A 12,717-nucleotide genomic window follows, 5' to 3' on the forward strand; every position below is an offset into this window, starting at 1 on the left:
GTTTTACATGAAGATATAAAAATAATAAATATTGCCATGCAAATCCCTTTGACATTTGAAAAACTCACAAATAAATAACTTGAATTACGGTCTAGTGAAATTTTTCTACATACTGACTGTTAGCGATGGAATAGGCAAGCAAGCCAGCAAGTTTTTAAAGCATCCACAAACAGAAAGAGCTTCAAAGGGAGCCCAGCTGAATGCCCTTAAATGACAGAGCAAAAGGGAATGCTCAGGGAGGGAGAATACAAAAAGCCAAAACAAAAAAAAAAAAAAAAAAAAAGCCGGAAACTGGAGTGCAAACAAACAGCTTTTTTGCTACAATTTGCATTGAAAAGGTTCATGAACTAACAGGATCTTTCCCGAGGGCATACTGGAAAGGCAGGAAAGGATGCAGAAACTGCAACTGCGGACTGTCCTCAGACAATTTCCTATCCTTTTTCAGTTTCCTGAATATCCCTGTTTAAGTTTCCTGTGATTAAAAAGGCCAGATCAGCTTTTATAGAAGTCTGTTGGGTTCCTCATTAAAGCTGAAGTCACACACTAGAGAGAGGTGGTCAGTGGGGTAGCTGAGGAGGGAAGCCCCATCTGCTCCTGCGTAAGCAGGTCAAGCGCCAAGCCACTGCTCAGTGGCCTGTCTGGAGTACCAGATGTAATCCAGGGTGTGCCCCCCCCCCCCCCTCAGGTGGATCTCCAACTGCCCCATTGTTACTCAGCAGCTTGTAGGCTCTATCCAGGTTGAGGCCAGATGAAGCGAAGTGCTTGTAGACCTCTTTATTGGGCTCTGCATTGAAGTCCCTGCAAATGATCAGGGGGATCTTGGCTTCTTGGGTGATGTTCTGCAGGTTCTGGAGAAGGTCACAGCCCTGGGCCAACCGAAACTGCTCCCAGCCAGTGCGAGCTTTCAAGTGGGTGACCGCGATGCAGAACTGTAGTCTTGATTCTTTGCACAACAGGGTCTGAGAAATGGCCACCTGGTTGGTTTTCAGCGTTATGGCCATTAGCCTGATATTGGCACTGTTGAACAGCTTGAATCGGTTCTGGAGAAAACAATAAGGCACAACCATCTGGTCCATTGTTGTGTTCAACTTCTAGACAAGGTCACCAGGGCTTTGGGAAGAAGGTGCCTTGATAGTCCAGTCTACTGAGGAGCGGATGCAAGGTGTCAAAATAGTGGTACACCTCTTGCAGGCACAGTATGCCCTGTTGGTAGGCGAGGATTTCCTCCAGAATGAGACACTTCCTCTCTTCCAACTTGAGAGCTTCAACAGGGCATTGTACAAAGTTGTCCTTGCCCTCTCCAAGAGCTTGGGCAAGGGTGTTCCATTGCATGACCCTAAGGGGTGGGTGGCTACTGGGGCAATCTGTCCTCAGATCCACAAACTCCCTCTGGAACCTGGGAGGTTGAGTATGCAGGACAGCCCTCCACTCCTCCAGAAGCTCTTTAGGATCAATGGGCTCCAGATGTTCTGGGTCAGGTGACACCAAATACTCTGGGTGCTGAGAGGCAGCGCTGCTGTTCAGAGTTTTGGCGAGAGCACTATAGAGTCTTCTTGTGCCCTTTCCCATGGAACACGCTGTCCGGGAACACAACCTCATGGTGCCTGAATCCGCTGAGACCGCCTCCAGGAGCCTGGGGACCAAGGCCCGGTCGATCGCGGGCGGGGGCGAGTGGTGGTGCATCCTGGGCACTGGCAGGCGGCGCAGGTGGGGGCGTCCTTCTGCAGCAGGGCGAAGCAGAGCCGCTCTGATGCATGGGGGGCGCCGCCGCCACAAGCGCCAAGGCAGCTTATCGCGCGCCTGAGGAGCAGAGCCTGGAGGAGGTCAAGGAAGGCGAGTTGATCAGACCACCGGGCCTCTTAGGGCAGATGCTATGAGCCGCTTCTCACTTTGCTGGTGCCTGCTGGAAGATGCGACAGCAACGGTGGGGTGGTGGTGGCTCAGTCTGCCGCAGTCTGGCGAGAGCTCGCATCTGTGCATTTCCAGATCTTAGAGTTTATATGTGTAAACATGTTTCAAGGTAAGAATTTAGCACTGCGAGTTTTTCCTGTACTTATGTTCAAATTCTGAGGCATTGAATGTATGTGCATGTTTGTGGCATACATGTGGTCATATAATATACATTTGGGAATGGAGATTGATGTCATATGTTAAGAAGTATTTGAGTATGTTCTGAATATATTCAGTTATTGATAGAACATTTGTATGATTGCAGTTTGCATTATATTGGCTGGTCAATATTTTTCTGTGATATGGGGATATGTGTATCTATTTTAACTGTTTCTTTGAAGGTAACCAGAATTATGAGGTTTTATATGATAGGGTACAGATTGTGTACCCTTAATTGGTTTTTGTGGTGTATGTGTTTTATATTTGGATATGAGGAATTCTGGGTGTATGATCAGGCATCTGACAGATAGGAAGTTTATATAATTGAGAATTTTCAGAGTTCCATGGGGTTGTGTGCTTGTGACTGTGTACATCAGGAGGTATGAGGAGTCCTGTATATACCTGTTAATAATGATAGAGTGGCTGCATGTGCTTCTCAGTCTGTGGCTGTTCTATGGAATGTGTATATTCAGACAGACACCTGTGTTCTCAATCACATGTAATCTAGGGCTCTGAATGTATTCAGGTAATGCATTGACTGTATATTCATTTTTGAGCTGTAAGTGGGTGGTGTGTGCTTTCTGAGGGAATGCAAGTGGTACATCTATATGGGAATACATGTTAGGTGTTTGGTTAGTGACAGTGTATATGCATTGTTCATGGTGTGGTGGGGTTTATGGGTATTTATTAAGAGAAGTGCTTGAAGGGAGAGTTTTTGAGAATGTGTATGTACACTTTTGGGCTTAGTTAGAGTATGAGGGTAGACAATGCAGTGGTAGGTATATTTTGTACTGGGGTTACGAGTGGATTATGTGTCTGGAAAATGATGACAAATGAATTGTAGTTGATATCCTTATTATGTACATTTAGAGGGCATTGGGAGTCTTTATGTGTATTTGGGAGTTGTTTGCACATCAAATATTTCTAAGAATAGAGTCATGTTTATGTGTGTATGTTCTGGGTTGTGCCCATATCCTTCAGTGTCATGCATGTTACATTTTTATAACCATGGTGTATCTGGTTGCTATATCTTTAGGAAGTTCTAAGAGTTGTTGTATGTTGAGGATGAAGTAATATTACTAATGTTTATGAAGTATGTATTTCTTTTGAGAGTATCACATCTGTGTGATTTTTCTAGAGAGTTTAGGATTCTGTGTGCGTTCTGGAAAAAAGTAGGGTTGTATGCATATATGTTTGTGTGTGTGTGTATTTTCAATGTTTGATGGTATAATGTGCACTTGCTTTCAGGGAGTGTATTTTATGTATGAATGTATAAGCATGTAATTCGGAAAGTATAGTTCACAGATGCATGTATTGGCATGTGCATTTTGGAGTAGGGGTTGAATATGTATTTTTTGAAGGGAAGATATTTTGTATGTATTCAGGGAATGCAAGAATGGGGTCAATATTTGCGTCTGTGTGTTTGGTGGATGGCAGTGACCTGATGGTTGTACATCTGTTTTCAAATGTGAGCGTTTTTTATGGTATCTGTAACAGAAGGGATTGTCACGTGTGTACATACATGAGCAAGGGAAATGTGCACAAGTCTTTGTGGCTGGGTGGTGTGTGTGTGTGTGTGTGTGTGTGTTGGGTGTTGAGTGTGGTCCCAGGAGCACATTAGTGAGGGCAAGCCCTTCCCATATGCACTTGTTTCTGTTGATCTGATGTGTTGCCCACACTCGGCCTGTGCACAGTGGAGGCCAGTGACTATGGCAGAAGTCAGATTCTAGTTTCTGGTTCTTATCCAGTGGGTCTGAGTACATTAGTTGTGCTTGTAGGTGGTTGTGCCTTTTGAGCTTGAGTGTTGCTAGCCTGTAGGATTCTGGGATGGTGGATGTAAGTAGATCAGTGATGACCCCTCAGGGGGGTGGAGTTTCTCCAATATGGCCATTTTTCTCCTGAATGGTTCATAGAGACTCACTCAGAAAGGAAACTGCTGGAAGATTCACAGATTCAGGAACAATTCCTGAGACAGATGTTTATGTTTGTCCAACTGTTGCTTCCTCCCTTGGATTTTTTTTCATTTCCAAGACAAAGTCCAAGACCCTAAGTGTGTTCCCCACAGGACCCTCCCAACCTGGCTGTGTTAGTGGCCCATGGGTTCACATGCCTGAGCTTACAATGTGCATGCTCTGGAAACACTACTAACTCTACAATTATCATATATTTGTGTCTTCAGTCACATTAGAAGAGGAATTACAAGCTGAAAATCCAATGATATTGGCTTTTAATGTTTTCCTGAGAGCTATGCTCATTATTGTTCTTTATTTTTTGGCATGGGAATTAGTGATCCTTCCTTTCAGCCAACATGGTCCTTCAACATTTCTTATTCAAATGATCTCCCAGTGGAGAATTCACATATGTACTAGGATGGTTTGGTCAAATTAATTCTACTATTCCTGCTTTTCCTGTCTCAAGTAGAAATGTTTTAAATGTGACATGCACATATGATAGGATATTATGTGTTCTGAATAAAGAAGGAAGTTCTTTTTAGTTTTTATTTATTTGGAAATAAACAAAATGTGATTAACTTATCTATAAGTGATCAAATACAAATAAAGTTTTACCATCTTAACCATTTAGGAATGCAGGACAGTGGTTTTCAGTATATTTGTATTGCCACACTTCTGACACCATCATGCAGCCACAGAACTTTTTCATTTTGCAAATTTGAAACTCACTCATTTCTTGAGACTTATTCTTTAAGTCTCAATTTTCTTGCCTCCTAAGGGCTTAGAAACCACTATTCTCTTTTTTTTTTCTATCATTTTGACTACTCTGTGTACCTCATATAAGTAGTCATAAAAATGTATTCCTTTACTTAGAATAATGTTCAAAAGGTCTGTTCATGTTCTAGTATTGGACAGAACTTCCTTCTTTATTCAGAACACATAATATCCTATTATATATGCATGCCACATTTACAACATTTCTCCTTGAGAAAGATAAAGCAGGAGTATTGGAATGAATTTAGACCAAACTATTATAGTACATATTTGAATAGAACACAGGGTATTTCACCCTTAATTATTCCTAAAGAAGTGTTTTAAGCACTACTTTAGAAAGATATAAATATGTAGAAGGAAGAGTGGTACAGTAAAGTGAACAGGGCCAGGGAAGATGGAAGGAGAAGGGCAAGTATTGAGGACTGAATTGGAACAAATTATTTTCCCTGCTTGTAAGGTTATGTTAAAATGAACCCCACTGTTATGTATAATTGCAGTACACTAACGAAAAATGAAAAAAAAAACCCTCCTCAATTGACCTTTGAGTATAATGAATAATCCTGGTGTGATTCTGTGGGTAAAAATATGTGTTCAAGTCCTTTTCTGTAATGTTTAGAGGTGTATGGTGAGAATTGGAATTACACCTCACCTGGGGTGGTAAATTGAGTGAGGGGATATGAATATTACTTCATGAGAATAGAGAATGTTGACAGAAATTCATTTGATAATCTGAGGAACCACCATACATTTTTCTGTAAAGTTTGTACCACTTTGTATTCTAACACAGTACACTAGGGTTCCAGTTTCTACACATTCTTAGCAGTACTGGTGTTTTCTGTTTCTTTGAAAGTAGCCATCACCATGAGTGTAAAGATATATCTTATTGTGGCTTTTATTTTCATTTCTCAACAGATTATTAATGTTGACCATCTTCCCATGTGCTTCTCAGACATTTTTGTCTCTTTTCTGGAGAAATCTCTATGTAAATCCTTTGCCCATTTTAATATTTGGTTGTTGTTGTCATATTGTTGAGATAAAAGAACTCTTTACATCATGGATATTATCTCCTTATCAGATACATGATTTTCAAATGTTTTATTGCATTCAGTGGATTGTGTCCCTATATGAATAAAGTTTTAAATCTTTATGTAGTCTAGTTTCTCTCTTTCTTTTGGTATCTTTGATTTTGGTGCCCTATCCAAGAAATAACTTACAAATCCAATGTCATAAAATTGTTCCTTTGTGTATTTAGAGCCTTATAGTTGTAGGACTGACATTTGGTCATACATCTATGTTAATTTTTGCATCTGGTGTCAGACAAGTATCCAAATTCATTGATTTTTTGTGGCTATCTAGGTTTTTCAACAGCATTTGTTGAAATGTTTATTCATTTCCCATTGAATGGTGTTGTCAGATGTCATTTGAGGACATATCTAAGTGTTTCTTTTTTCTGGATTTTCTATTCTGTTTTATTAATCTATATTTCTCTCTTTCATTTTCACACTGTTTTGATGACAAGATTTTTAGTAGGACATATTGAAATCAAGGCGTGTCAGACTTCCAACTTTGTTCTTTTTAGCACTGTTTTGGTAGTTGGTAGCTTTAAGATTTCATATTAATTTTACAATGATATTTTAAATTTTTGCAATGACAAATTAGTCTTTTGTTATGGATTGCATTGAATCTGTGGATTGCTTTGGGAAGCATTGATAAGTTAACAAATTTAAGCCCATGATCATTTGCTGTCTTTTGATTTTTGGTGCCTTTGTAAATTTCCTTCATAGTTTTATAGCTTTCAGTTTACAAGTCATTTATATCCTTGATTAAGTATTAAGAATGGTACAGTAAAGGGAACAGGGCCAGGGAAGAGGGGCATGGAAGGGCAAGTACTGAGGACTGAATTGGAACAAATTACTTTCCCTGCTTGTGAGGTTATGTTAAAATTAATCCCACTGTTATGTATAATTGTAATACAATAATGAAAAATGAAAAAAAAATTCATCCTTAATTGATCATTGAGTATAATGAAAATCCTGGTGTGATTCTTTGGGTAAAAATATTTGTTCAAGTCCTTTCCTATAATGTTTTAGAGGTGTCGTTTGAGGACATATCTAAGTGTTCCTTTTTTCTGGATTTTCTATTCTATTTTATTAATCTATATTTTTCTCTTTCATTTTCACACTGTTTTGATGACTAGCTTTTATTCTCTTTGAGATGATAGAGAAAATTGGTTTTTTTTTTGTTTTCTTGCCATATTTTTATTGTTAATTTTTTGTGTGTGGGTTGTGTATTAGCACCTTTGCTGAATTTATTCATTTTCATGGAATTTTAAGATTATATACCTATAAAAGTATGTCTTCTATGGATGGATATAGTCATATTTTTCCTTCCAATAACTATGACTTTTTTGTCTATTTCTTGCCAAATAGATCTGGCAAGGACTTCTGGTATGTAAGAAAGAACTAGGAAAATCATGCATTCTTAAAATCTCATTTTGGGGAAAATATTTTATTTTATGATTAATTAATTTAGTGGCTTTGGGTTTTCTCCAGTGTGTTGCTATTCATTTTGTTGTTGTATTATTCTGTGTTTTTTTTTTTCTTATCTCAGTAGTAAGGATTGCACTTAGGGCCTCACACGTACTAAGCATACACTCCACCAACCATGAAACTATATCCTAGCCTTTTAAAAAAAGTTTTTGAGGCAGAGCTGGTTAAGGTGTGTAGGGTGACCTTGAACTTCTAATTTTCCTGCCTCAGCTCAAAGGCTGTGTTTACAGGTATGCATCAACATATTCAGCTGTATTTCTCGCTTCTATTTCTAGTTCCTTTTTTTTTTTTAGTCATAATAGATGTTGATGTTGGTGCATTCTCCGTATTTCCAGGTTCTTGTCAATAACAAAGAGTAGGAGGATAAACCTTCTAGATAGAGCAAGATGATTTATTTAAGTGAGAGTATACTGCCATAGAAAGAGGCAGCAGACCCCCCAAAGGAAAATGGATGGCCTGTAAATATATCTAGAGACCAAGAGGATCCAAAAATCTCTCTTTGAGAAATTACAAAGACCTGACCTAGGGAGGTAAATTGAGTGAAGGGATATGGATATTGCTTCATGAGAATAGAGAATATTGAGAGAAATTCATTTGGAATCTTGGCTAACTTAAGGTGGGGAAGTGTAAGAGCTTGTTTTCATATTGGTTTCTACAGAGGTGGTAAAACTACACCTGTCAGGTTTCAAAAGGACACAGCCAACAGGAGGAGAGATTAAAGGTTGCAGTCACTGTTCACGCTTGGAAAAGTTGTCATAAACAAATGTGAAGCAGCAAGGAGAACAGGCAAAATTAACTTTATAATTATAAACTACTTATCAGTTTTGAGGATTTATTTTGTCAGAATGATAATCAGAGGTCCTGTATAGGTTCACAGGTGTAAGATGAGTTCTTGGAAGCTATGTGTAAGCCTGGATTATTTCAAGATTCAGAGGGAGGTGTTTAACCCAAGAGAGATGGATCCATCTTGGTATGCCCAGTACCTTTATGGCCTTGGGAGTAGGTAAAATGACTGTTTAAGTTCTTTCCATCTACGCTATAGCTGTTTTGATAGATCCTCCTCCTTCCAGGTCTTAAGAACTTGGTCTGTTCGCTTTCTTTTCTTCTGGAGCTCAATGGATTTTACTGGGCATGGCCAATGGGCATTCCTGCATATTTGGTAAGTAGTATGAACTCATCCCAGATGAATTAGGTTGATTAATTTCTTAGTCTAGAACCATATTTACTGATAGAAAGGGTGTGCTACATAAATCTCATATGGATGTAGGTCCAGATAAGCTTTCATAGTATTTCTAACTCTGATAAGGGCAACAGGTAGTAACTTGGGTCAGATTTTGGACATTGGCAGGCAAATCTTAGCTCAAGTCTTAATAAAGAAATAGTTGGCCCTTTCTTATTTTGCTCAAAGATTGAAGGTGCCAAGAAGAATGTAGATAATACTGTATCCCCAGTGTTTTTGCTATTTACTGGGTAACTTGTGCCATAAAAGCTGGACCATTGTCACTTTGTAGTGATCTTGCTAAAAAAAAACTGGGGATGATTTTCTTTAGGAATATATTTGCTGCCTCCTATGCTTTTTCTTTCCACCATGTAAATATATCTATGAGGATGAGGAATATTTTATATCTTGTGAACATGGGCATATGGGTAAAATCTTGTTGACAGTCTTCCTTTGTATATAATTCCTGGTGTTGACCTGGTTCTACAATGGGTGGTGGTAGCAAATTTATGGAGTTATTTTAGTTGTACAGAGAATAACTTTTGTTGAGCTGGCAGATGGTATTTGGTATTTCAAAGTCCATAACATCCAACTGACCATTCCAATTGGAGCATCTCTTTCCATGTAGAAAGAATCATTTACTCCCTCTATGGCCTTTCATTGTAATCCCTGAGCCAAAACCAATTTTTTTGTTTACACATAACCAAGTTCCAGACTAGTCTCTTCCTTCTTCCTGAGCCCACTTAGATTCCTCAGTAGTGTACTGCGAAGAAGGCTGGGTGTCAGTAGAAGGAAACATGGCATCTCTTAAACAGAATTATTTTTTCTTGTTAGATCTCTTTGATGCCATTTGCAAAGGATTATACCTACTTGTTTTTGAGGTGGCTTGCTACAATTCTAAAATTGTAGAATTTCTATCTATGTTTAGTAGGAGAATTTTTTTTTTAAGTAAGGATTCCCCTGTCTTTCTAGTTGATTGCATGTGCATGAAGCACCTTTAAGTCATATGTTGACAGTGTAGATGCTGGCTCATTTGTCCTTGCATTGAAACAGTGGTGATGTTAGGGTGATAAGTTCAGGGTTTTGTGCTGCCCATATATTCAAGAGGTGAATTCTAGTTATTACAGCATACCATACAAATATTGGTCCATTTTTTAAAAAAATTCTTTCATCTATAAACAATTCTTGTTCTAGGTTTCTGGGAGGTTGACATGTAAGTTTTTCTCAACTGACATAGGTAAGGGATTGCACATCCATGCATGAATAAACCGTGGTAGAAGATGTTTCTTTACTTGTGAGAGAGGCAGAAACTTTAATATACCTTGAGATTATCTAGAAGGATTATTTGATATTTATTTATTCTAGCTGATGCCAGTCAGAGATGTTCCTTTATCTGATGTGGAGTATGAACTTCTAATCTTTTACTTAGAGTTAGTTTAGATGCCTTTTCCATTAGTATGGCTATGGTTCTACTCCACTTATTCAAGGGGTTATCTAGTGCTGAAAGGGTCTAACTTCTCTGAAAACTAAGTTATAGGCTGTTGTTTTGTTTCCCAATATTTAGACTAGTACACTTAAGTCTATTCCTCCCTATTGAGCCACATAAAAGAATAAAGATTTGTGTAGATTAGGGATGCCCAATGTAGGAGTTTCTGCCTGAATGCATCTTGTAGGATTTTATTTCACTCCAAGGGCTCTAAATCTGGTCCTTGAATTGATACATCAAGTATTTTGCCATGATGCCAAAGTTAGAAGTCCAGATTCAGCAATCACTAGCCATTCTCATGAAGGCTCAGATTTGATGTTTGGTCCCAGGTGATGTGCTATTACATATTGCTTATGGTATTACAGATTGCTTGAATCCTGTTCCTAGTCAGCTATATTTTTCCTACGGTTAGTATTTATCATGCTGGGCATGGTGCTACTAGTATGTAATGCCAGTCATTCCAGAGGCTAAGGCAAGATGATCATAAGCTTAAGGCAAGCCTCAGCAACTTATCTAGGCCCTGTCTCAACATATAAAGGGGTGGAGATATTTCTCTGTGGTAAGTATTCCTGGGTTATTATTTTTGCAGGTAACCCCTCCCAAATAGAATATACCCTAAGTAACATTTTGTTGTGTGACCTGATCTGGGATTTAGATGCCCAGAAAACCTTTTCTACTAGGAAATTTAGTTGCCAAAGAGTATTTTTATTAGAGCTCTCTTTGTCTAGCCTACAAGTGAGAATGTCACCTACATACTGAAGGTCAATTTTAGCCAGAAGACCTATATCTTTTGAATTATTTATCAGTACTCAGGCAAACAAATGGGTGCTGTATGTTCAGATAAGTTGTTTAGTGTACATCTCAGGATCTCCCCATTTGAGGCAAAAGGATGTTAGGTATGGACTGCAGGTATGTAGAGTATGAAGCCCCCTTGAGATCTAGAACAGTGCACCACTGAGTGGTACATTGGAACCTGGGTAGCAAGTTGTGTTTGTTATCATGGAGCAGAGGAGGATCACTGCCTTGTTGACCAAGTTTAAATCCTGTAATTATCTATAATTCCTATTTGGTTTACGTCTCAGAGAATTGCACTATCACATGATAACTGATAACAAATTATAATCCTGTATCGTAAAGATGTACATACAGTGGCTTGTAATCCATGCAATGCTTCTGTCCTTAGGGGATATTGTCTTTTATATGAATAACTTGTCCCCTTTAATAATATCTGTGCCAGCTGTGAATTTAGGACTTGTCATGGGATTCCATTGTCTCAAACTTGGGATCAATCACCCAAGGAACAATAGGTCAAATACTGGAATTATGATTTTACTACTACTTCTGAAAATTAAGGCGAGAGTGCAGCAGAGGATTCCAGGATGGATTGTGTACCCTGTGTCCAAAAGGAACTGCATTTACTTGCCTGCCACCTCAAGAATTGCCCAGATTTCCTCATGTGAAATGCAAATGTTTGTTAGGGGCATCTTTGTACTCTTGGCCTTTCCAGTCTTCTTGAAATGGTCAGACATTTTGTCTTGATCCATTTTTTTCTTTCAGTGTCACATGACAGGATCATCCTTATATACAAAGTGTGGGGCAGGGGTGGGTGTTGGGCTTGTGCACTTGGGTGACAGATGTCAATTTCCCTTGCATTTGGAGCTATCCTTCTCTCAGTTGCTTCCTGCAGTATTATATTACCATGAGAATTGAATCCTATCCTGTCAAGTGGGTAGGGTTTTGCAGGAGGTCCTGCCTTTCTCTTATCCCTCATTTTTCTTTATCAGATTTCCTCCAAGTCCCTGTCATTTAAGACAGAGAAAATCATATCTATTAACAAATTTTGAGAACTTCAATTGAAATGTTCAGAGTTTTATCTGGATATCAGGGACAGACTGAGCTATGAAATGGTATCCCATAAGGGGTTTTCCCTTAAGGAGGTTGGTCTAGGTTGGTGTACTTTTAAAGACCTCATTAAGAAATGCATGGAACCTGTGTGATTTTCTTCTGTTCCCTGGGTAATGTCTGACTTTTTCATAATGAACATGTTTTTAAAAATTATATATATATATAATTTTTAATATATATAAAATATAATGGATGCAATATGTTTATTTTATTTTTATGTGGTGCTGAGGATTTAATGAAATCTCAATATGCCAGGCAAGCACTCTACCACTGAGCCCCAGCCCCAACCCTGAACGTGTTTTTAATAAAACTATCTTTTGCATATCTGGAGTGCAGCTGATAGTAAAGATTAAATAAACATCCCTCCACCCAAGATTGAAGGCAAGAGTGAGTGTTTGAAAATTACTGATAAAGCAGGAGGAAACTTTGGAGCAATTTCCAAGTCTTCTCTTGGAGGGGGAGTTTACAGTCACAAAGAAATGTGTGCAAATACTGAGTTTTTTCATTCATTTTGGTGACCTCCTTTATGGGCAAGAGTGTCAACCAAATATTTGGGAATTGGATGATAAGAGGCCACTCTGGGTATGATGGGCACTACATCATACCCAGTACAGTACTTAGGAACATACAGAGGAGGGGTCTGGGAACCACATGATCTATGAGGGTGTTCTTTTGTTATCTGTCATATAACCTTCCCTGGAGCTAAAATGGGAACTGTAAAGC

At 38.8% G+C, this 12,717-nt stretch overlaps 1 pseudogene; it reads right to left on the reverse strand.

Annotated features, from left to right (window-relative positions):
* Positions 1-499: 499 nt before the first annotated feature.
* LOC114082530 (nocturnin pseudogene) lies at positions 500-1,972 on the reverse strand (annotated as a pseudogene).
* Positions 1,973-12,717: the final 10,745 nt, after the last annotated feature.

The sequence above is a fragment of the Marmota flaviventris genome, unplaced genomic scaffold (assembly GCF_047511675.1).
Source record: "Marmota flaviventris isolate mMarFla1 unplaced genomic scaffold, mMarFla1.hap1 Scaffold_49, whole genome shotgun sequence".
In the NCBI taxonomy this organism is placed as follows: domain Eukaryota; kingdom Metazoa; phylum Chordata; class Mammalia; order Rodentia; family Sciuridae; genus Marmota; species Marmota flaviventris.